The sequence below is a fragment of the Narcine bancroftii genome, chromosome 2 (assembly GCF_036971445.1).
Source record: "Narcine bancroftii isolate sNarBan1 chromosome 2, sNarBan1.hap1, whole genome shotgun sequence".
Taxonomy (NCBI): Eukaryota; Metazoa; Chordata; class Chondrichthyes; order Torpediniformes; family Narcinidae; genus Narcine; species Narcine bancroftii.
The window spans coordinates 173,379,123-173,402,313 of record NC_091470.1 but is presented as its reverse complement, the minus strand read 5'-3'; the positions used below and the strand labels follow the sequence as shown (position 1 = coordinate 173,402,313).

General features: G+C 42.1%; 1 protein-coding gene across 1 annotated transcript in view; it reads left to right on the top strand.

The window, feature by feature from the left end:
• Positions 1-9,657: 9,657 nt before the first annotated feature.
• The window catches only part of LOC138752521 (tyrosine-protein kinase STYK1), a 207,328-nt gene continuing 193,794 nt past the window's right edge, over positions 9,658-23,191 (top strand). Inside the window, exon 1 of the mRNA XM_069915324.1 lies at positions 9,658-9,842. The gene's annotated coding sequence lies outside the window, so the exon portion shown is untranslated. The remainder of the gene's footprint in view (positions 9,843-23,191) is intronic.

The following is a 23,191-nucleotide window of genomic DNA, read 5'->3' as shown; positions in this document are numbered from 1 at the left end:
AAAAAAAACCTATTACTCACCAAATGAAGGATGGTGCTGGAATTACTCGTTCTCTGGAAGAAGGTGCGTGTTCCCAAGAAGTGGACCCCGATTTGGAAAGCCTTTCAATTTCAATGGAGAAAGCACACAGGAAAACGACTCCATTGTTGGAAATGCATCAGGAAGCATTTCAATCTGAAGAAATTGTTTTTCTTCGTGAATTGATGAAAAAACAACTGGATATGGGGGGAGACCAGCGGCGACTCCCTGAGGAAGTCGGAGTGCCGTCACTGGGAGTCCAGACCTGCAGTAAAACTTAAAATGCCTTCTGTTGAGTTGCAGCAGGAGCTGCAGTTATCTTGTTCTGCCACCATGTCAGAGAGAGCAGAGCTGAGCTTTACTGAATCACAGTGTATGCAATTAAATGAAGTTATTCAAGCTGTTATAAAACCTTTGTTGACATCTCAAATGAATGAAATGGCTCAAATGAATGAAATGGCTCAAATGAATGAAATGGCTCAAATGAATGCTGGTATAAGTTCAGAATTAAATATGGTTAAGACACATGTGGATGCATCTTATGAAGAATTTTTTAAAATTTCAGACTGCTTTTTTGGACTGTAAACAAGTAACTTCTAACACAGAAAAAGTGTTGAAGGTGGAAAAATCAATCATAGAATTAGGAGAACGTGAGAAAGAACTAGAAAGAAAAATGGATTACTTGGAGAATCAAAGCAGAAGGAATAATTGGAAAATTGTTAGTTTGCCAGAAGGTATAGAAGGACAAGATCCTCTTCGTTTTTTAAAAAGGGTCTGGGTTGGGCATGTATATTCTTCATTTAATTCTAGAGCTAAAGGTGTAGCAATTTTGATACATAAAAATTCATCTTTTGAATTACAATCAATGAAGGAAAAGGCAGGATGTATTCTTAAATTGAATTGTAAGATTTTTAGTGAATTTTGGACTTTACTTAATATTTATGCTCCAAATGCAGGTGATGAAGAATTTATTTTGGTTGCATTTTTGTTTGGATCAGGCAAATGATAATATTTTAGTTGGTGGTGATTTTAATTGTGTTTTGGAATCTTTATTAGATAAATCTCTAAAGAAAGTTAAAAAATCCAAGATGGCAAAACAGGTCCAAGCGTTGATGAAAGATCTTAATTTAATAGATATTTGGAGACGTCTTAATCCGACAGAGAAAGATTTTTCCTTTTATTCATCTAGACATGAATCATTTTCAAGGATTGACTTTTTAGTATCGGCACATTTACAAGAGAAAATACAATAAGCGTAATATAAAAGTAGGGTGATTTCAGATCTGTTATATTTTACATAAGAAACTTCTGAGAAAATTCAAATTGCTTATCGTTGGAGATACAATGTTGTTAAAAAATATGGGATTTATTGATTTTTTGAAAAAAACAAATAAAATTTTTTTGTTCAAAGTAAGTTTGTATTATGGGATGCTATGAAAGCCTATTTGAGAGGACAAATAATTAGTTATACTTCTAAAATTAAAAAAATTGATTAAATCAGAGTCTTGAATTAGAGAAACAGATCGATGAGTTAGAAAAGGAATTTCAGAAAGATGCTACAGAAGATCAGAAAATAGAATTATCTAGGCTGAAATTGAAATATAATACTTTGCAATCTTATCAATATGAATGTATGATTAATAGGACTAAACAACAGTATTATGAATGGGGAGAGAAAGCACATAAGGTATTGGCATGGCAATTAAAGAAAAATTATCAAGGATTATTAATGGTGTTAGACGGAATTCTCTTATTACTTATAAACCTCGTGAGATTAATGATGAATTTTATTCATTTTATTAAAAAGTTATATGCATTTGAAGGAAAACAGGAAACTGGGTCGATTGATCTTTTTTAATCACAGTTGAATTTACCGATATTAGAGGATGGATGTATACAGGAGTTAGAAGAACCATTTACTGAATCTGAAATTAAAATGGCTATGCTGGAAATGCCGAACGGTAAATCGCCTGGTGATGATGGATTTTCGGTTGAATTTTATAAATTTTTTAATGATGATTTATCTACAGTGTTTGGGGATGTATTACGTCAAGTTGGAGAACATTATGAATTACCTGAATCTTGTTCTCGTGCTTTAATTACAGTAATTCCTAAAAAAGATAGAGATCCTTTGAAAGTATCTTCATATAGACCATTTCGTTGTTAAATGTAGATTATCAAATAATAGCTAAAATATTAGTGAATAGATTAGCTAAATTTTTACCAAAGTTGATTCATATTGATCAAACAGGTTTTATAAAGAATACATATGCTTCAGATAACATTTTGGACGTGATAGTTTGATTAATAGATTTTGACAATCTTTAGATCATCCGATGGTGATATCCTTGGATGCAGAAAAAGCATTTGATAGAGTTGAATGGAATTTTTGTTTAAAGTTTTGGAAAAATTTAAGTTTGGTCCTTTTATTGGTTGGATTTGGGGTCTATTATAGTAAACCAGTAGCTAGAGTATTGACGAATGGTTTGATTTCGGAATCTTTTAAGTTAACTCGATCAGCTCGTCAAGGTTGTCCTTTATCACCAGCTTTGTTTGCGTTAGTGATTGAACCTTTAGCATAGTTGATAAGACAAAATACACAGATACAAGATATGAAAGTTTTAGACGAGGAGTATAAAATTAATTTATTGGCTGATGATGTATTGGTGTATTTAATAAACCCAGCTCAGTCACTTTTCCATTTGAAGGAATGTTTAATACAATATGGATGTCTTTCTGGATATAAAGTTAATTGGGGAAAAAAGTGAAATATTATCGGTAAGTGAAGGAGTTTGTTCAGTTTATAAGAATATTATTAAATTGAAGTTAACTGACCGAATTAAATATCTGGGTATAATTTTGAATGTTAATTATCAATCTTTATATAAATTAAATTATGCTCCATTAATGAAAAAAATTAAAATTGATTTGATTAAATGGAAATATTTACCTATTAATTTAATGAGAAGGATAAATACAATTAAGATGAATATCCGCATATACAATATTTGTTTCAATCTATTCCGTATTTACTTGATAAAATTTTTTTTTCGAGATTTGAATAAAGTGGTTAGGGAGTTTTTATGGAGGGGTAAATTTTTGAAAGTAGCTTTCAATAAATTAACTTGGAAGTATGAGATTGGGGAACTACGTTTACCACATTTTCAAAATTATTATGAGGCAACCCTATTTAAATTTATTAGTTCATTGATGGATTTGGTGCAGCCTCCTAGTTGGGCTAAAATTGAGATGGCAAATATTTCTGAATTTGAAATATATCAATTTTTGTTTAGGTGGAATATAAATTTGTTACAACAATACAATGTGCCTATACTAAAACATTTAATGAAGTTATGAATAAGAAAAATAAAATGATAGGCTCTAGGGGTAAATTGTTGGCTTTGACTCCGTTGTATAATAATCAACTTATTTCTTTTTCAATACATAATCAAAGTTTATTGCATTGGAGATTTAAAGGTGTGAAAAATTTGGGAGATTATTTTAAAGAGGATGTTTTTATCTTTTAATCAGATGAGGGAAGAGTTTGGTATTGATAAGAATTCTTTATTTCTTTATTATCATATTCGATCTTTGGAAAATTGTATATTTGATAGAGATATGATTTTACCTAAAATGACTAAATTTGAGACTTTTCTTATGAAGGTACCAGAGAAGGGGTATATTTTATGTATCAAATATTACAGGATGGTATGGATAAAAAGGTTTGGGATAGGTCTAAAATTAAATGGGAAGCGGACATTGGTTTTATTTTTTCTTTGAAGAGGATTGGTTAGATATCTGTTATGATAGTGTAACTAGATTGATAAATGCATGTTATGCAATGATTGATTACAATTTTTTTACATCAATTATATTTGACACCTGAAAAATTAAAAAAATATGGTTTTAATGAATCAGATTTGTGTTTTAGATGTGATGATATGGTTGGAACTTTTCTTCATGCTGTTTGGTTATGTATACATATGCAATCTTTTTTGGAAGAAAATTCAATTGTTTTTAGAATATCTGTATAAGATTAAAGTACTTTTTGATCCAACAGTATTTTTATTGGGTAGTCTGCAACCTCTGAAAGATTTGGGATTAGATAAATTCCAGCTTGCTTTTGTATATTTAGCTTTATCCTTAGCGAAAAAATGTATTGCTTATACTTGGAAAGATACAAATATATTAATAGATGGCATAATGAGATGAAATATTGTTTAATAATGGAAAAAATTATGTATGTTTTGCATGATAATTATAATTTTTTTATTAATAAGTGGCTGTTATACTCAGAATATTTACATTTCAATTTATATTGATTAGATTTTAATATGTATATTTAACTTTTTTTAATATTCTTTTTTCTTTTTTTATGGCTCTCCTTAGGAGAGGTGGCTGAAGGGGGGGGGTTCTTTTTTTTCTCTTTTTTTCTATCTATATATATAAACGTTCATGTTCATGTTTAATTGCTGGATATGTCATATATTATTTGTTTTTTGAACAAATAAATAAAGTTTAAAAAAAAACTCTGCTTTTGCAACTAGTTGAAAGATTTAATGCTTAGACCTTCATTGAATGTCTATTCTCGCCATTTATAACCATTGGAGCTGAGTAATGGACATCTTCCTGCATTCTGCACAATGGCTTTTCAAGTTTAACGAGCTGTGTTGAATGCAGTAAAGAATCATGTTGTTAGATGATGCCTCCCAACTTTCACACATCCTCTCTGTGAATTGTGATAATCGAGGACCTGGACTCTGCTAATCATTTTCAGGGAGAGGTTATGTTATTTTTATTGGCCAGGTTATCGGATTTATTGTCCGAGTGCATACATGACTTCACATACATCCTGCGGTGTGGCAGAATTACTACTAATTGGTAGTGAATAAAATAAGCTGTACACAGTGTAAACATGTAAACAAAGAACTGTAAACAGATAATGAATGTAAACAAACTCCAATTCAGAGAGAACAAAAAGAAAATCAATGAAGTGCACAAGTCAGAGTCCTTAAATGAGTCCCTGATTGAGTTTGTCGTTGAGGAGTCTGATGGTGGAGGGGAGGCGCTGTTCCTGAACCTGGTGGTGCGAGTCTTGTGTGGCACCAATACCTCTTTCCTTTTTTCAAAACTTTATTAATTTTAACATATCAAGAAAGTAAGTAATTCACGTACAGAAAAAATACAAAATAAAGTAATACAAGTACAAAGTAACATAGTTAATACAATACCAATCTTGACATCTCCCCCTAACAACTAAAAACTAAGACTAAAAAAAACTATTTTTAACCCCTAAACCCCCCCTCCCCACCCCCACGATAAAGAGTGAAGAATTAATACTATTAGTATAATAAAAATATATATATATATCTTTAAAAAAATTGATATATATAAAAAATTTAAAAAAAAATAATTAAATATTAATTATTAATCAAAATTTTTTTATTATATAAGAATATATATGAAAAAAACAAAAAGAACTTAAACGAAAAAAAACTAATAATAAAAAAGAAAGAAAAAAGAAAACATATATAGAAAAAATATATAATAAAATTTTTTTTTAAGAAAAAATGATTAATTCAAACTTATTTAAATTGTATATAATCAATAAATGGGGTCGACTTTAACTCATAAAAAGACATCTTATCTTGTATAGAAAAAGATATTCTTTCCATAACCAAACAAAACTTCATCTCTGAATACCACCTATCTAAAGATAATACATTTCTATTCTTCCAAGTAATCGCTATACATTTCTTGGCCACTGCCAGCGCTAAGTAAATAAAAGAAATCTGGTAATTATCTAATTCTATATCAATCAACGGTTGCATATTCCCTAATAAAAATATATCAGGGTCTAATACAATATGAAGATTATATAGATTATTAAATACAGATTGAATACCTTTCCAAAATTGTAACCGATCACACAACCAAACAGCATGTAAAAAAGTACCAGAAACCTGATCACAACGAAAACAAAGATCTGACTTACGAAAACCAATTTTTTTTAATTTTTCGGGTGTTAAATATAATTGATGTATAAAACTATAATTAATCATTGCCAATCTAGCATTAATCAATTTTCAAACACTATTACGGCAGATTTCAGACCAATCTTCTTCAGTTATTGTTAAACTTAAATCTTTTTCCCATTTCATTTTATCTTTATCCCAATCTATTTTACTTTCACTTTCCAACAAAATACGATACAAACCTGATATATAACCCTTTTTTGGAAATGAGAGCACATATTTCTCAAAATCAGTTTCAGACAGTAAATTCATTTGACGACCGCATACCTGTTTTACAAAAGATCTTAACTGATAATACACAAATATAGAATAACCACTTATATCAAATCTCTTTTGCAATTCTACAAAAGAACAAAAATTACCTTCTAAAAAACAGTCAGATCAATTATGTATTCCTTTCTCCTCCCATTGTTTCAAAATAGTATTAGATACCGTGAAAGGAACAAGTTGATTATTATATAATGGTAATCTTCCCGACCACTTATTTTTCAATCCCATTTTATGTAATTTATTTGTCCATAAATTCATTAAATGTTTCAATATTGGTACATCATAAGTTCGTAACAAATTTTTATTCCATCAAAATAAAAATTCATTCAAAAATTTTTCAGAAATAACTGGTAATTCTATCTGTGCCCAACTAGGCGTATCTTGTGTGGCCATTAATGCGCTAAAAAAATCACCAATACCTCCTTCCTGATGGCAGCAGTGAGAACAGAATGTGTGCTGGGTGGTGTGGGTCCTTGATGATCACTGCATTCCCTGTGGACCAGTGGATCTCGACCTTTTTATGCCCTAGGCCCCACTTTAATTTTTTTTTAAATGTACACCCCACCATTAGCAGAAAAAAGTTATATATTCAAAATAAGTTACTGCAAGTGCATTTCAATGCAATTAAGGTTGGGAATACACTGGAACACATATTTCATATTGAACTACTTCAATATGTCAACCATCTCAAACACGCATTCTACAGTTGTCACAAGTGGGAACCTCGCCCCTGATTCTGGCTGCAGATTTCTTTTTGATTCAAGGGACTAATTTTGTTCGTTTCAACCTTATCGTTTGTAATTCCAGTCAGTTTCTCTTAGTTTGTAGCAAAAAAACTCATACAGCACTGAAGCCACATCTATTAATCAATATTTTATTATGTCTTAGAATTGAAAAATCAAATAACAATAATGATCGAATCAAAGGAAGAAAACTGACCCTAAAAAAAGTGTAAAAATCACTAGCGCAGCTTCTGACATTTTTTTCTCACAGAGAGTGCATCAAAACTGCACTAGGCCTCATGCTTTATTTTTTTGAGGTCCATGTTTTTTTTTGCCAATTTTGGCACTGCCGTCAGGCTGGCACCTGTGGCGGACACCCCGCCCATCAATGCACAATACACACCAACGTGATGAGTTTATTTTTTCAAGCCAACTTTTTAATTATTTCCCAAAATATTCCTATGCCCCGTTAAAATATTCTTAAGACCTGCGCCCCACCAAAATATTCCCACATCCACCTTGACCCATCTATGATGTAGATGTACTCGATAGTGGGGAGGTTTTTGCCTATGATGTCCTGGGCTGTGTCTACTACCTTTTGCTAGGGGATATTGGTGTCCCCGTACCAGACTGTGTGGGAGATGCAGTAATGTGCCCACACACTGATGTAGACAATGGAATTAAGTTTGCGCTCAATTAGCAACTTCCAAAACCTTATATAATTCATTTGAAGTCATAGATTTCTGTTGAAGCATTGCCAAGATGCAAAATGGGTGAGCAGTAATGAGGTCTCCATGAAAGAATGATTGTGTTTCACCAATGAAATGTAATTAAACATTTCCACCGTCTTGGTATAGAATTACTTCTGAATAATCCCGTGACGTTACTTATGCCATGGTTAAGCTGGTACAGATCTGAAACCTAGAAAACAAACTCCCTTGATTAGAGGCTACGTTGGTCACTGCCCCTCCTTCAGAGATTGAAGAGCATAGCAAGCAAGGGAGAATAATTCAGAGAAGGATTGACTTGAAATCAAAGGCCAAACTCATTCAGCAGCTGAATTGCAGTGCTGAACAAGACTCTTGCTTGTTTCAAACCTGCTGCAGAACTTTGAGGCACTGATTTTTGAAAAGTATCTTTCACCGCAGCCGATTTTGCACCATGACCAAAATATTTGCCAATACATCCCCACATTGTGAGGGATTGCTGGGAATGCAGCAGTGATAAGTCCACACTGACCTATCCTGGTAAACTGAATGAATCTAAAGACAGTGTGGTCGTGTGGATAGATTTGAGGGCCCAATGCTCTAATACTGTGCACCCTGCATGGCTGTTGGAAGGGCTTTCACTTTTCTTTGGAGTTCACTCAGATGTTCTTTGAGTCATTGTTGCCCTGCCATGTCTGTGGCAACCATCAAGCACCCATGATACCCATTTCTCAGCTCTTTGGCGATTTAAGTGCTTGTCCAGATTTTAATTGCAAGAAGCTCTTGCCATGCATGGGCTGGCTTCAGACCCACTCTGTCAAAGGAGCCATTTGGGATGCTGAACTGTGGATGTTGCCTAGAAGTGGGAGATGTTGAGGAGGATACTAATCTTCTGCTCCATACTCCAAGCGGTCTCAAAGCAGACAATGGTGCCTGAATTTTCTGGAATCAAGACCCATCGTTATATCCTCCTGACTGAGGCGTAGGTAAATGACAGTCCCTGATTCAAGATGTGTCCCTGTTTTGTTCAGACCTCTCTCCAAAGCAAGGGCTCTATACAATCAGAACAAGATTGCACTCCTGATGACAGTATGCCATGGTTTCACTCTAGATTTGGAAACCGTTCACGGTATAATGTTCAGACTCTATCAGAAATGTCCAGTTTAGTGAGGGCAAGTATTTTAGAGACAGTGACCAGAGCTATGCACAAGGATTGAAGCAGAAAATATGGGAAAGTATTTAATTGGGGAGGACTAATTACCATGGGATAAGTCAGGAATTTGGGAGCATTTATGTGGAATACATGTTCTCTGGGAAATTCATAGCAGAAATGTTAGAGACTATCTGCATGAGATTCAGGATTGGTTGTCCCACTGAGACAGGTAAAGGGAGGGATGGGGGTGAAAGGGGGGAGGGGGAGGGGGTGGGGGAGGAAGCGGGGGTGGAAGGGGAAGGGGTGGGGGAGGAAGCGGGGTGGGGTGGAAGGGGGAGGAAACGGGGGTAGGGTGGAAGCGGGGGTGAGGGGGTGGGGTGGAAGCAGGGGTGAGGGGGTGGGGAGGAAGCGGGGGTGAGGGGTAGGGTGGAAGCGGGGGTGAGGGGGTGGGGTGGAAGCGGGGGTGGGGAGGAAGCGGGGTGGGGGTGAGGGGGAAGTGGGTGTGGGGTGGAAAGGGGGAGGGGTGGAAGGGGAGTGGGCTGGAAGGGGGTGGGGGAGGAAGGGGGATGAGGAGGAAGCGGGCGTGGGGTGGAAAGGGGGAGGGGTGGAAGGGGGTGGAGGAGAGTTTTGCCTGAATACCCCAGAGCGTGTTGAACGGTCAAAGTGTGGCTGTGATGCCGGCCCCGCCCCGCCCCGCCCCAACCACACCCTGGCTGCTCCTCGCGTCACGTCCCACAGAGCTGCGGCTGTGGGAGCTCCGTCGCCTCGGGTCCTTCGCCTCGCAGCGGGAAGAGGAGAAGGAGGAGTCGCAGCCGCAGGCAGCGCCAAGGGTTCGGGGAGCGTCTGGTGTCTCGATGGAGAGCGAGTAGCGGCGCCCAGGTCTTGGATGGCGAACGAGACGACCCCGTTCTCCCTCGGTACCCAAACTTGCGAACAGGTAAATGGTGAGGAGAGAGGCCGGCCCCGGGGACGAAGCTCTGGGCTCGGGCTGGGACCGCAGACGTGTCCTTGTGAATAGAGAGAAGGGTGGGGGGGGGGGGGGGGGAGGGAAGGGGAGAAGAGAAGGGGGACGGGGAAGGGGAGAAGGGAAGGATGGAGAGGAGAAGAGAAGGGGAAGTGGAGAAGAGAAGGGGAAGTGGAGAAGAGAAGGGGAAGTGGAGAAGAGAAGGGGGATGGGGAGAAGAGAAGGGGGAAGGGGAGAAGAGAAGAGGAAGGAGAGAAGGGGAAGGGGAGAAGAGGAGGGGGAAGGGGAGAAGAGGAGGGGGAAGGGGAGAAGAGGAGGGGGAAGGGGAGAAGAGAAGGGGGAAGGGGAGAAGAGAAGGGGAAGGGGAGAAGAGAAGGGGAAGGGGAGAAGAGAAGGGGAAGGGGAGAAGAGAAGGGGGAAGGGGAGAAGAGAAGGGGGAAGGGGAGAAGAGAAGGGGGAAGGGGAGAAGAAAAGGGGGAAGGGCAGAAGAAAAGGGGGAAGGGCAGAAGAAAAGGGGGAAGGGCAGAAGAAAAGGGGGAAGGGGGAAGGGGAGAAGAGGAGGGGGAAGGGGAGAAGAGGAGGGGGAAGGGGAGAAGAGAAGGGGGAAGGGGAGAAGAGAAGGGGAAGGGGAGAAGGGGAAGGGGAAGGGGAGAAGAGAAGGGGGAAGGGGAGAAGAGAAGGGGGAAGGGCAGAAGAGAAGGGGGAAGGGGAGAAGAGAAGGGGGAAGGGGAGAAGAGAAGGGGAAGGGGAGAAGAGAAGGGGGAAGGGGAGAAGAGAAGGGGGAAGGGGAGAAGAGAAGGGGGAAGGGGAGAAGAGAAGGGGGAAGGGGAGAAGAGAAGGGGAAAGGGGAGAAGAGAAGGGGGAAGGGGAGAAGAGAAGGGGGAAGGGGAGAAGAGAAGGGGGAAGGGGAGAAGAGAAGGGGGAAGGGGAGAAGAGAAGGGGGAAGGGGAGAAGAGAAGGGGGAAGGGGAGAAGAGAAGGGGGAAGGGGAAAAGGGAAGGGGAAAAGAGAAGGGGGAAGGGGAAAAGAGAAGGGGGAAGGGGAGTGGAGGAGAAGGGGGAAAGGGGGGGTATCCCGGTGGCCCTGGAATTGGAGCTGGGGAGTCCCGGTGGCCCTGGAATTGGAGCTGGGGAGTCCCGGTGGCCCTGAAATTGGAGCTGGGGAGTCCCGGTGGCCCTGGAATTGGAGCTGGGGAGTCCCGGTGGCCCTGGAATTGGAGCTGGGGAGTCCCGGTGGCCCTGGAATTGGAGCTGGGGGGTCCCGGTGGCCCTGGAATTGGAGCTGGGCAGTCCCGGTGGCCCTGGAATTGGAGCTGGGGAGTCCCGGTGGCCCTGGAATTGGAGCTGGGGAGTCCCGGTGGCCCTGGAATTGGAGCTGGGGAGTCCCGGTGGCCCTGGAATTGGAGCTGGAGAGTCCCGGTTGCCCTGGAATTGGAGCTGGGGAGTCCCGGTGGCCCTGGAGTTGGAGCTGGGGAGTCCCGGTGGCCCTGGAATTGGAGCTGGGGAGTCCCGGTGGCTCTGGAATTGGAGCTGTGGTGTCCCGGTGGCCCAGGAATTGGAGCTGGGGAGTCCCGGTGGCCCTGGAATTGGAGCTGGGGAGTCCCGGTGGCCCTGGAATTGGAGCTGGTGAGTCCCGGTGGTCCTGGAATTGGAGCTGGGGAGTCCCGGTGGCCCTGGAATTGGAGCTGGGGCGTCCCGGTGGCCCTGGAATTGGAGCTGGGGCGTCCCGGTGGCCCTGGAATTGGATCTGGGGCGTCCCGGTGGCCCTGGAATTGGAGCTGGGGAGTCCCGGTGGCCCTGGAATTGGAGCTGGGGAGTACCGGTGGCCCTGGAATTGGAGCTGGGGAGATGGCGGTCAGGCAGCAACTTGTGGAAGACGAGTACCATGAAATGCGCGCTCGGTGACCGGCTGTGCTGTCCAGTGCGGTGAAACCTCCGCAGATGATGCCCGGCCGCCTGGCTCTCTCCACCGCTCTCCTCTTCGGGTTGGGGCGTCACTCTGGGCCGCGCAGAGGGGACGAGGTGGTGACAACGTTGCCTCCCGCCAAGAGGCTGGCGACAACATTATGGAACAAGGAAGTAATTGACCCATAATCCCCCCAGACCCTGGTGAAGGGCTCCAGCCAAAACGTTGGTTCTGTATCTTCACCTTTGCTACATTCAGAACACTGCTGACTTTCTCTGCTGGGGGGGAGGGTTTAAATGGTAATTGCCTGTGCTCAAAGGAAGCCTGAATATTATAATTGAATTCGATACGACTTGGGATGGTTATTTACAGGAATAGGAGGTTGTTCAGGCCCTCTAATCTGTTGTGTTGTTAAAACGATGGTGGAACTAAAGTCTGCAGACATTGTGATTGTAGTAAAACATACAGAAATACTGGAGGAACTCAGCCAGTCTCCCAGTGTCCGCAGGAGGTCAAGATATATTACCAAAGTTTGGGCTCCGAGTCCTTCAATATATAAGCAAAGAGCACCCTCTCCCCCAGCCAAAATTAATTTCCCCCTCTCTTATCCTATCCAATTAGCACCTTTCATGGGTCTGAACTCCTTTCCTGCCCACCCTCGTTATGCTTTATTCTGATACCTTCCATTTCTTTGCTTTATGCTGAGAGACGGGGCCAGGAAGAGGACATTGTTGCTCTATTGGTATGGTTGGAAAATGAACTTGTTGGTTTCAATCCGACGTGAACAGTGATGCTCGTGTGTGGGGCCATATTGTGATGAAGACGTGGTGTTGGGGTTTTTGAAGAGCATTCGGGTGGGAAAGCCCTCTGGGTCTGATGGAATGCATCTGAGGTTATTGAAGTAGATTGTAGGGGCCTTGACAAAGGTTTTTGAATCCTCGCTGGTAATTGGAGAGGACCCAGGGAGCTGAGTGGCTGATGTTTCTTTGTTCAAAAAGGAAATCTCAAAATTATAGGCCAGCCACCTTCACGCAGAGGTAGTGAAACTGCTGGAAAGGTTACTTGGGGATAGAATGCATGCATATGGGGAAGCCGTGGCTTGATTCAGGACAGTCGGCATGCCCTTGTGAGGTGATTGAATCACTTGCTTGAGTACTTTTGAGGTGATTGAATCACTTGCTTGAGTATTTTTGAGGTGATTGAATCACTTTGCTTGAGTACTTTTGAGGTGATTGAATCACTTTGCTTGAATACTTTTGAGGTGATTGAATCACTTTGCTTGAGTATTTTGAGGTGATTGAATCACTTGCTTGAGAACTTTTGAGGTGATTGAATCACTTGCTTGAGTACTTTTGAGGTGATTGAATCACTTTGCTTGAGTATTTTGAGGTGATTGAATCACTTGCTTGAGAACTTTTGAGGTGATTGAATCACTTGCTTGAGAACTTTTGAGGTGATTGAAACACTTGCTTGAGTATTTTTGAGGTGATTGAATCACTTGCTTGAGTATTTTTGAGGTGATTGAATCATTTGCTTGAGAACTTTTGAGGTGATTGAATCTCTTGCTTGAGTATTTTTGAGGTGATTGAATCACTTTGCTTGAGTATTTTTGAGGTGATTGAATCACTTGCTTGAGTATTTTTGAGGTGATTGAATCACTTGCTTGAGTATTTTTGAGGTGATTGAATCACTTGCTTGAGTATTTTTGAGGTGATTGAATCACTTGCTTGAGTATTTTTGAGGTGATTGAATCATTTGCTTGAGAACTTTTGAGGTGATTGAATCTCTTGCTTGAGTATTTTTTCGGTGATTGAATCACTTGCTTGAGTATTTTTGAGGTGATTGAATCACTTTGCTTGAGTACTTTTGAGGTGATTGAATCACTTGCTTGAGAACTTTTGAGGTGATTGAATCTCTTGCTTGAGTATTTTTGAGGTGATTGAATCACTTGATTGAGTATTTTTGAGGTGATTGAATCACTTGCTTGAGTATTTTTGAGGTGATTGAATCACTTTGCTTGAGTACTTTTGAGGTGATTGAATCACTTGCTTGAGAACTTTTGAGGTGATTGAATCTCTTGCTTGAGTATTTTTGAGGTGATTGAATCTCTTGATTGAGTATTTTTGAGGTGATTGAATCACTTGCTTGAGTATTTTTGAGGTGATTGAATCACTTGATTGAGTATTTTTGAGGTGATTGAATCACTTGCTTGAGTATTTTTGAGGTGATTGAATCACTTGCTTGAGTATTTTTGAGGTGATTGAATCACTTGCTTGAGTATTTTTGAGGTGATTGAATCACTTTGCTTGAGTATTTTTGAGGTGATTGAATCACTTGCTTGAGTAATTTTGAGGTGATTGAATCACTTTGCTTGAGTACTTTTGAGGTGATTGAATCACTTGCTTGAGTACTTTTGAGGTGATTGAATCACTTGCTTGAGTATTTTTGAGGTGATTGAATCACTTGCTTGAGTATTTTTTAGGTGATTGAATCACTTGCTTGAGTACTCTTGAGGAAGTGACAAAGATGGTGGCTGTTGTCCACCATCAATGCTTCAGGAAAGCATTTGCCAAGGTCCATGAGAATGAACGCAAAGTTGCTCCAAATCAAACATAAATACAGCTGCACAAACAAATATTTAGTCACTTTGCAAAATGTGAGGACAGTGTTACAGCAAGAAGTCCTGCCACAATCAGAAAATTTACTACAAAGGAAACTAATTCATGCCTTACAATATCATCTCGTATATAGTTTTTAAACTCCTAGTTTTCTTGAACATTTGAACAGACTACTGCATGTAAGTACATATTCCTTAAAATTCTCTTGGGATTCATTAGTTAGTCTCACACCACTCTACCAAATAAGGAGTTTCTTTAATCGCTCCCAAGCTGATAACAAGAAAGGAATGAAGCCTAAAGATGCTGTCCCCTTTCCCTTCCAGTTGCTTTTTTAAAACATTTTTGTTTATTCTAAAATCTGTTTTCTCAGTTTGATCCTGGAAGGATGATTCTGAAGATGTGGATCATGGGATTCAGGGTGAGTTTATAGTTTGGATGTGAAATTTGGTCCTGGGTTAAGAGTGTTCTGCAGGGACTGGTGTTGGGACCCCTGTTGTTTGTAATGTACTTGGATGAAATAGTAGGTGGAAGGGTTAGCCCAGAGGTTCTCAACCTTTTCTGCTCAGATACCACTTTAATCCCTATGCCATCGGTGCTCTGTGATTAGTAAGGGATTACTTAAGGTGGTATGTGGGTGGGAAGGGAAGGTTGAGAATCACTGCTCTAGACCCAATTGTGACTGAAATATTTTGCTTGAGAAAAATTGACTTTGGCCCATTTCATTTGGAATTATGAAATCGTGCACATAACCCACGTACCACCTTAAGCAATCCCTTACTAATCACAGAGCACCTTTGGCATACTTAAAGTGGTATGTGAGTGGAAAGAAAAAGGTTGAGAACCACTGGGTCAGTATATTTGCAGATGATACAAAGATTGATGGAATTGTGGATGAGTGTAAAGGGTTATCTACACAGAAGAGGATACCGGTCAAGTACAGGTATTGACAGAAAAGTGACAGATGTACGTTAATCAAGTGTGAGGCTTTGTACTTTGGGAGGTCAAATGTAAAGGATGCAATTATTGGTAAAGCTCATGAAAGTATTGATGTGCAGAGGGATCTAGGGTCCAGGTCCAGAGCTCATTGAAGTGGCCACACAAGTATATAGGGTGGTAAAGAATGTCTATGCTATGCTTGGCCTCATTGGATGGGGGGGGGGAGCATTGAGTATAAAAGTAAAGGAGGAGGTCATGTTGCAGCCATAGAAAACATTGGTTCAACCTCACTTGGAATATTGTGAGTGCTTCTGGTCACCCCATTGCAGAAACGATGTGAAAGCTTTGGAAGGGGTAGAGGAAAATGCCTGGTTTGGAGGGGGAGATTGGATAAAGTGGGATTGTTTTCTCTGGAGTGTCAGAGGCTAAGGGATGACTTGATAGACGTGTATAAAGTCATTGGTAGGTGGACAGTCAGTATCACTTCCCCAGGGTAAAAGAAAATCACACACTGGAGGTCATGCATTTAAGGTGAAGGGGAGGAAGTCTAAGGGAGATGGGCGAGGCAAATATTTTTCACTGAGAGAGGTGGGTGCCTGGAACTGGTTCAAAACATACCAGGGGTGTAGGTTCATTGGGTGTAAATCGTGCAACGTGGACTTGTGGGATGAAATGGCCTGTTACCGTGCTCTATGTCTAAATTTAAAAAAAATTAATGTTAAGGGGTAGTGTTGGAAGCAGATACAATAGTAGTATTTAAGAGGCTTCCAAACAAACCCGTGACGATAGGGGGATGGAGGGATATATTTATCTGGTGCGAGCGGCAGATTTTTTGTTTGATTTCGATGTTGTGTTCAGCATAGACACCCGTTGCTGTGCTGTTCTATACTCTACTGAGATCTGATTATTTTGGATTCTCCCACTAGAGAATTTACTTTCATGAAATTCTATGTCCGATGTTTCTAAACTTGCACCTCACTTTAAATAATCCCTGTGCCATTGTTGCTCTGTGATTAGTAAGGGATTGATGATGTGAGTGGGAAGGGAAGGTTGAGAACCCCTGCCCTAGACACCATTGATACTGAAATATTTTGGTTGAGAAAAATTGTCATTGGCCCATTTCCTTTGGAGTTATGAAACCATGCACATAACAAGTCACTGAGGGACGATCAAACTTTTTCTTTGCACCCACATACCACCTTCAGCAATCTCATATTGATCACAGAACTCCGATGGCAGACGGATTACTTCAGGTGGAATGTGATTTTGGGGGGGAAAATTTGAAAACCACTGATGTAATTTTCAAAACGAGATTACCTTCAGGTGATGCCTGCTGAGTTTATGTAATGTGGGATTCCATTGCACCCCCTCTCCGACCTGTCTATGTGAGACCTGCACTGTTATAGCGATGTAAGATGAGGAATGACATTCCACCCCTTGGGTATTTTGCAAACTGCTGATTTAACACTGAATTCTTCAACTTGAGAGTGAAACGTTTGTTGAAGTAACAGCGTCAGTGACACGGGTTCGAATCTGCCACTGTCTGAAAGAGGTTTGTTCATTGTCCCTATGTCCGAGTGGATTTCCTCTGGGTGCTCCGGTTTCACCCCTCAACCATTCAAAACGTGCCAGGGTTGTAGGACAGCACAGCCCCATGGGCCGAAAGGGCAGGTACCAAGTGTATGCCAAAATTTTAAACTTCCAGTAACTCACTTTCTCTGTCTGTATTATTTCTGCTGTAAGTTCACGGCTGTGATGTAGCCTTAATTACTCTTCAAGGTGGGAGATGAAATATTGGAGGTGCACGGTCTGGGAATTAGTTCATGAATATTGTTGAGACATTTTTGTAAAAATCCAACTGCCGGACAAAGTGGAGAATTGAAAAGTTCTATCCTGTCAACAAAAATCAGGATAAAGCCCATCCAGCTCATCAGTAATGTGATAGGCCATAGAATAGGCCCTTCAGCCCACAAGGCTGTGATGACCTAACAACTTACTCAGTAATGCCCTTTATATAGCAATATAAAGAAAGATACATCATGAAAGTTTTGGCCTTGAGCCCTTCATCAAGGTGTGAGCAAAAGGTAGGCAGGCGCCCAAACCAAATGGTGGGGGGGGGGCAGGGGGAGGAGCACCATCCCACAGGCAGGAGCTAATAGGTGGATAAGGGAGGGCACACCAGCATACAGGGAAGGTGGTGGGGTGGCTCTGAATGGAGAGGGGAGTGGAGAAAAGACAGAGAGATGGGGAGGAGAGGGCGAACAGAGAGTGGGCTATCAGAAACTGTTGATGTCGATGTTGTTTCTGGGTGAGTACGTGGTGATAAAAGGTTGAGAGCACCAGGGATTAGTCATGGGAAGCAGTGAAAGAGAATCCCTCAGAACTCCCTTCAGAGAGTAAGGGAGAACTTTCTAGAAGTTCCCCTTTACTCTCCAAGGGGAATTCGATGAGATTCTCTCTCTCTGCACCCCTGCTGTTCAAGCTTTATCACCATATACTCACCCAGAAATCAGGGATGCCTGTTTAAGAGTCTTTTGAAATGTCCCAATTGTACCAGCCTTCTCCACTACCCATGGGAATGTATTCCAGGCACCCACTACTCCCTGTGTGTACAAAATTTCTTTACCCCAACGCCTCCCCTAAACTTTCTCTCACTTTATACGTGTTTTCCGGAATGGAAGGTGAGATCAACTGTGCTTACGAGGAACACCTGATGCCCAGTTTGGGTTTGGCCAGGATTTTTTTTTTCTGGCCTTGTCATAGACTTGGTCCAAACAGTGAATCAAATAACTGAATTTGGCCAGGATTTTTTTTTCTGGCCTTGTCACAGACTCGGTCCAAACAGTGAATCAAATAACTGAGTTCCAGAGGTGAAAGTGATTGCCCTTGGCATCCAGGTAGCCAAGTGCGACCTTGACCGCCTAGTAAATTTGGTCGATGACCCTCGAAACACTTCAGACACTTTGTACCTCACAAAGGGAGGTGGCTCTGATCATCAGAGATGTGGGATCTCAGCCACAGGATATCACTGCATGAGTTGTCAGGCCAGTGTCTTTGGACTCACCATCTTCACTTCCCTTTTCTTCAAACAAGATCAAGCGTTGTGATGTCTTCAGTTTCCACAGCATTCGATTTCATATACAGCTCTTCGATAAATCCTGCCCACAGCAAGACCATGTACTTCCTGCATCAGGAAAGGTGTTGGCCGCCGCCGATGTAAGTGATGTGACACCCGGGTAATAGCGCATGTGCATGGGTGTGTTAAGTATATGGGAGATAGGTCTCGGGCGCAGGGAGGAGGAGAGTGAGAGTGTCCGGATCACCTGTGTGTCCCTGAGCTGATGGGAGGGTCAGAGGAGTGTAACTGGGTGGTGTTTGGGGAGTTGAAGAATGCAATGTTGGGTCTAGTGAATAATAAAAGAAAGTCAACTTCATGGTGCTGGAAGAAACGAGTGAGTAGGTTCATTATTTGTTTGTAAGCTGGGGTAAATCAGTGCCATTACAATGGTAGGTAAGTGCACCAGACAGTGACGGGTAGTGAACCTCTTTGGCATATTGGTAATGTCATTGAACGTCAAGTACCCCAACATCTACCCTTTAGCCGATACTAACGTGGACCAGTTACATAAATACTGTGGGTACAAGAGCAGGACAAATCCAGCGTGTCCTGTAGAGTGACTAACAATCCCAAGCCTTTCTACTATCTTCCCGGCATGTGTCAGGAGTGATATGTTTGCTTGAATGCACTGAGCTCCAGAAATTCCCAACATGTTTGACACCATCCAGGACAAAGCAGTCTTGATTTGCCCTCTATCTACCACGCTAAATGATTGTTGTGTCACCAGCTCACCGTGGCCACCATCTGCAAGATGCAATGAATTTATTGCCCAGACGGTCCCAAACCCATGCGTTCTGTCACCTTGGGCGTCATGTGTAGGGGAAACACTGACTGCAGGTTCTCCAACCTACGTACCATCCCGACTTGGAAGTCGATAATCAGTCCTTCATTATCACTGGATCGAAATGCTGACCCTCCCATCAGCCCTGAGAATGCCTTCGGCGGTTCAAACTGAGCAATATATGTTGACCTTGTCAGGAATGGCTGGATCCCAGAAATGAATGAGAGTTTCAAAAAAAATCTGACATTTTATGGTGGCCCAGATAGAACCGAGCAACATGATCTTCCCCTGCACTTGGCCAGGTTATATTGGAAGGGCAGAGCCAGCCCTGTGTCCTATGTGGGAGGTAGATCATCCTCCTGTTCATTCCTACTCCCTCAAGTTGTGGTAAACTGTCTATTGAGGGAGAGTAGTGTGTCACTGAGCACACTGTGGACTGGCTGATGTGGCTGGCAGAATTGAATAATTGGCAGACTACAATCTGATACAGCGATATTGGGAATATGTGCTGAAAGGTTATCATTATGGATGCCATTCATTGAACAGTGTGGCAATACATGGAATGTAGCAGACCGACATCTTCCTGCAGAGCAATTGTACTCTTTTCATCATCTTGATGTTGTTGTTGTTGACGTCTCCTCTCTTTGTGTTAGTGCCCAGAGATTCACTGGTCCCACGAGGATCAAAACTTCCACCAAGGCTTCAAGGTTCCTTTTATTATCACGTGTAAAAATGTAATGTAGATGATAGGCCAACATTAGTCTGTTGGTTTGCGGAGGAGCTAGTGGAGTTGTTCAAGTGAACCGGTACGGACTTGAAGGGCCGACATGGCCTGTTTCCGTGCTGTAAATGGTTATATGGTTATGATGAGGAAGACTGAGTTGCCAAGAGCATTGCTTGGTGCCCCTAACAATAGGAGCAAGAGAAGCAAATGAGAGTCCCTTCAGAGACACTGAGAGGGTGATTCACCTCCAGTGCTCCAGCAGTTACGCACACTCCTGTGTTCAAACCGCAGGCAGCCCCAACTCCAAACCTGCAGTATGATCAGGAAGCCCTCCAGCGCCCGAGGCCCTTTGGGGGGGCCCTCCTTGCCCTCAGCACCCTCTCAAATCCTGGTTCTCATGAACCAGTCCCCTTCAGCTGCTGAGCCTTTCTCTGGTCCTCTGTCTCTTGTAAGGTCATCTCCCATACTGCTTCTCAATGTGGGGGGGGGGGGGGGGGGGGGAGGTGTGTGCACTGCCCACCGCCATCTTGGGAACGGACATCGGTTGTTGCAGGATTTTTAAAAAAATTAATTGTTGGCTCGTTTAACAGGCGGGTTAAAGCATGTAGGGAGATGTTGGGATCAGAACCAGGCAGTCGGACAGCACTGTGTTTCCACTCCCTATTCTTCTGGGCCCACACCAGCGGCAGCACTGCCAATTTTTTCCACGGTAATGATTTAAAACCTCAGGTGACTGTCCCACAGGGACACCATGTTGTTACCCTGCCTTCATTCAGAATGGCGTGCTAGACTAATGGGGTGTGGGTCCATTTCTCAGGGGAGACGTTGCTATGACTAGAGGGTTCAGGTTTAAGGTGAGAGGGGATAAATGTAAGCAGGACCTGAGAGATGACCTTTTTCTCCCCCTCAGTGGGTAGTCCATATCTTCAATGAGCTGCCAGCAGAAACTATAGAAGCAGATGTACAACGTTCAAGAGGTATTTGGACGGATGTATGGACATGAATGTTTGGATGTGGAACAAATGCAGGCAAATTGGTTTTGCCCAGCATACCAACTGGGCCAGCATGGACAAGTTGGTTCGAAGGGCCTGTTCCATGCTGTATGACTATGGATATCCATAATACACCTCTCCTTAAAGAAGTAAAGGCCAGAGTTAAAATTAAAATTTAACTCTTCCTTGGCCAAGTGTGCTTTAATCTGTCTATGTCTGTATTTATGTTGTGATTTACTGGTATCTTCCCCAATTGATCTGTTAAAATGCCTTTTGATTTCATTCTCTTGAAGGGGTAAGCAAATTTCCTGATGGAGATTCTCCTTTCACAAGCAAAGTCCACAGTATAATGTGCCTCAAATAGAGAGTGGAAAATGGACGAAAACCAAGTGGCTTTTGATGGAGAAATGCGGATTGGTGGGAATCGTTAATTCTGAGGGTGGCAGGAGTGGTTAGAACGTGATTTGGAGTCAGCCATGCAGCCCCAACCACTCAACAAGATCAGGGCTGATCTAATCCTGCCCTCCAGTGTGTTCCCCAGAAGCCCAGAGTCCCCTGTATTCCAAAAAAAAACTATCCATCCTATCCTTGCACATGTCTGAGACTCCATCTCTATTGCTACATCGGAGAGACGGTGCAGACTGGGAGATCATTTTTCTGGTCCTGTCACTGTGTAATTCATTCTAATGATTGTTTACTGCAATTTCAGTGCCTCCAATCGATGTAGTAAGTCTGTTATTTAATTTCAAATGTTCCCTTTGACGACTTCATGCTCTGTACACAGACCCACAAGTTTAACGAGCTGCCTGGTCAAGTCTCCTACTCATGGAACCGAGGGAAGCGAGGCCTGTCTGGTGACACCATTCAACGAGCTGATCTATCTCCCTCCAGTATGCTTCCTCATTGCCGTTTGTGATATGTTGGTAGCTTTCCCCAGGCAGAGGGGAGTGTCGATGGAGGGGAGGTTGGTATGTGTGAAGGGATGGTCTACATTCACCGCTTGTGGTTTCTTGAGGTCTTGGATAGAGTACCGGTAGTTCCTACCCCAAGGTGCGATCCATCCAGACAGGACCTGTTCCAAATTTAGATACACAGCACAGTAATGGGCCCTTTTGACCCATAAGTCCATGCTGCCCAATTATACCAAATTGACCTACAACCCCAGTAGGTTTTGAATCATGGGAGGGAACCAGAGCACCAGGGGAAACCCATCCAAACACGGGGAAAAGGAACAAACTCCTTACAGACAGTCCCGATCGCTGGCGCTGTAACAGCCATTCTGTGGTGCACCGATAATCATTGGGAAGACCATTGGGACAGTCCGGATCTCCTTCGGGTTTTGAGGAAGTAAGAGTCATTGAAGAGCTTTCTTCATGTGGCCACCGGATGAGTTGCTGATATTCCCTCCCAGGAAGTTGAAGCACCTCTTATTGCTTTTGGATAGAGAATTTCAGGAATTCATATCTCCCAGCACAATAGATTCTTCCGCACCTCACTGTTCAGTCTGTAGCTTCTTATTTTTAAACCATGATGCCTGTTTCTCGATTTCCATCATGATTTATAAACTTCACTTCACTGATCACAAGATAAGAGCAAATCTTTAGTTTTTAAAAAGAATTTAAGATACAGCACAGTAACAGGCCCTTTTGCTGCCTAATTAGATCCATGTGACTAATTAACATTCTAACCCCTAGATCTAACCTATTTGGATCACGGGAGGAAACTGGAGCACTGGGAGGAAGCCCACACAGTCACAGGAAGGACATACAAACTCTTCATAGACAGCAGTGGATCTGAAACTGGGTCACTGGCGCTGTAACATGACTGCTACACCATACACCTCTAGCCATATTGGCTTGGTAGAAGGAGGCAGAGGGTGGTAGTGGAGTTTTGTGTTCCAGATTGGAGGCCTCTGACCAATTGAGTACTGCAGTCTCTGGTGTTTGTCATGTATATAATAAGTTTGAATAACATAGCATGTTTAGCAAGTCTGCAGAAGACATTAAAATCGATGGTCTAGTAGAAGGTTTCTCAGGGTACAACAGAATTTATATCCACCGGGAAGTGGCAAAGGAACAGTGGACAATACGGCTGATGTATTTTGACAGGTTAAACTAGGACAGGACAAATGCAGTGACTGGCAGGGTTGTGGGGAATGTTGTTGAACCAAAAGTCCCAAGGGTGCAAATACATAGTTCCCCGAAGGTGGTTGACTTGATGGTTTGGCATGCTTGCCTTCATCAGTACTG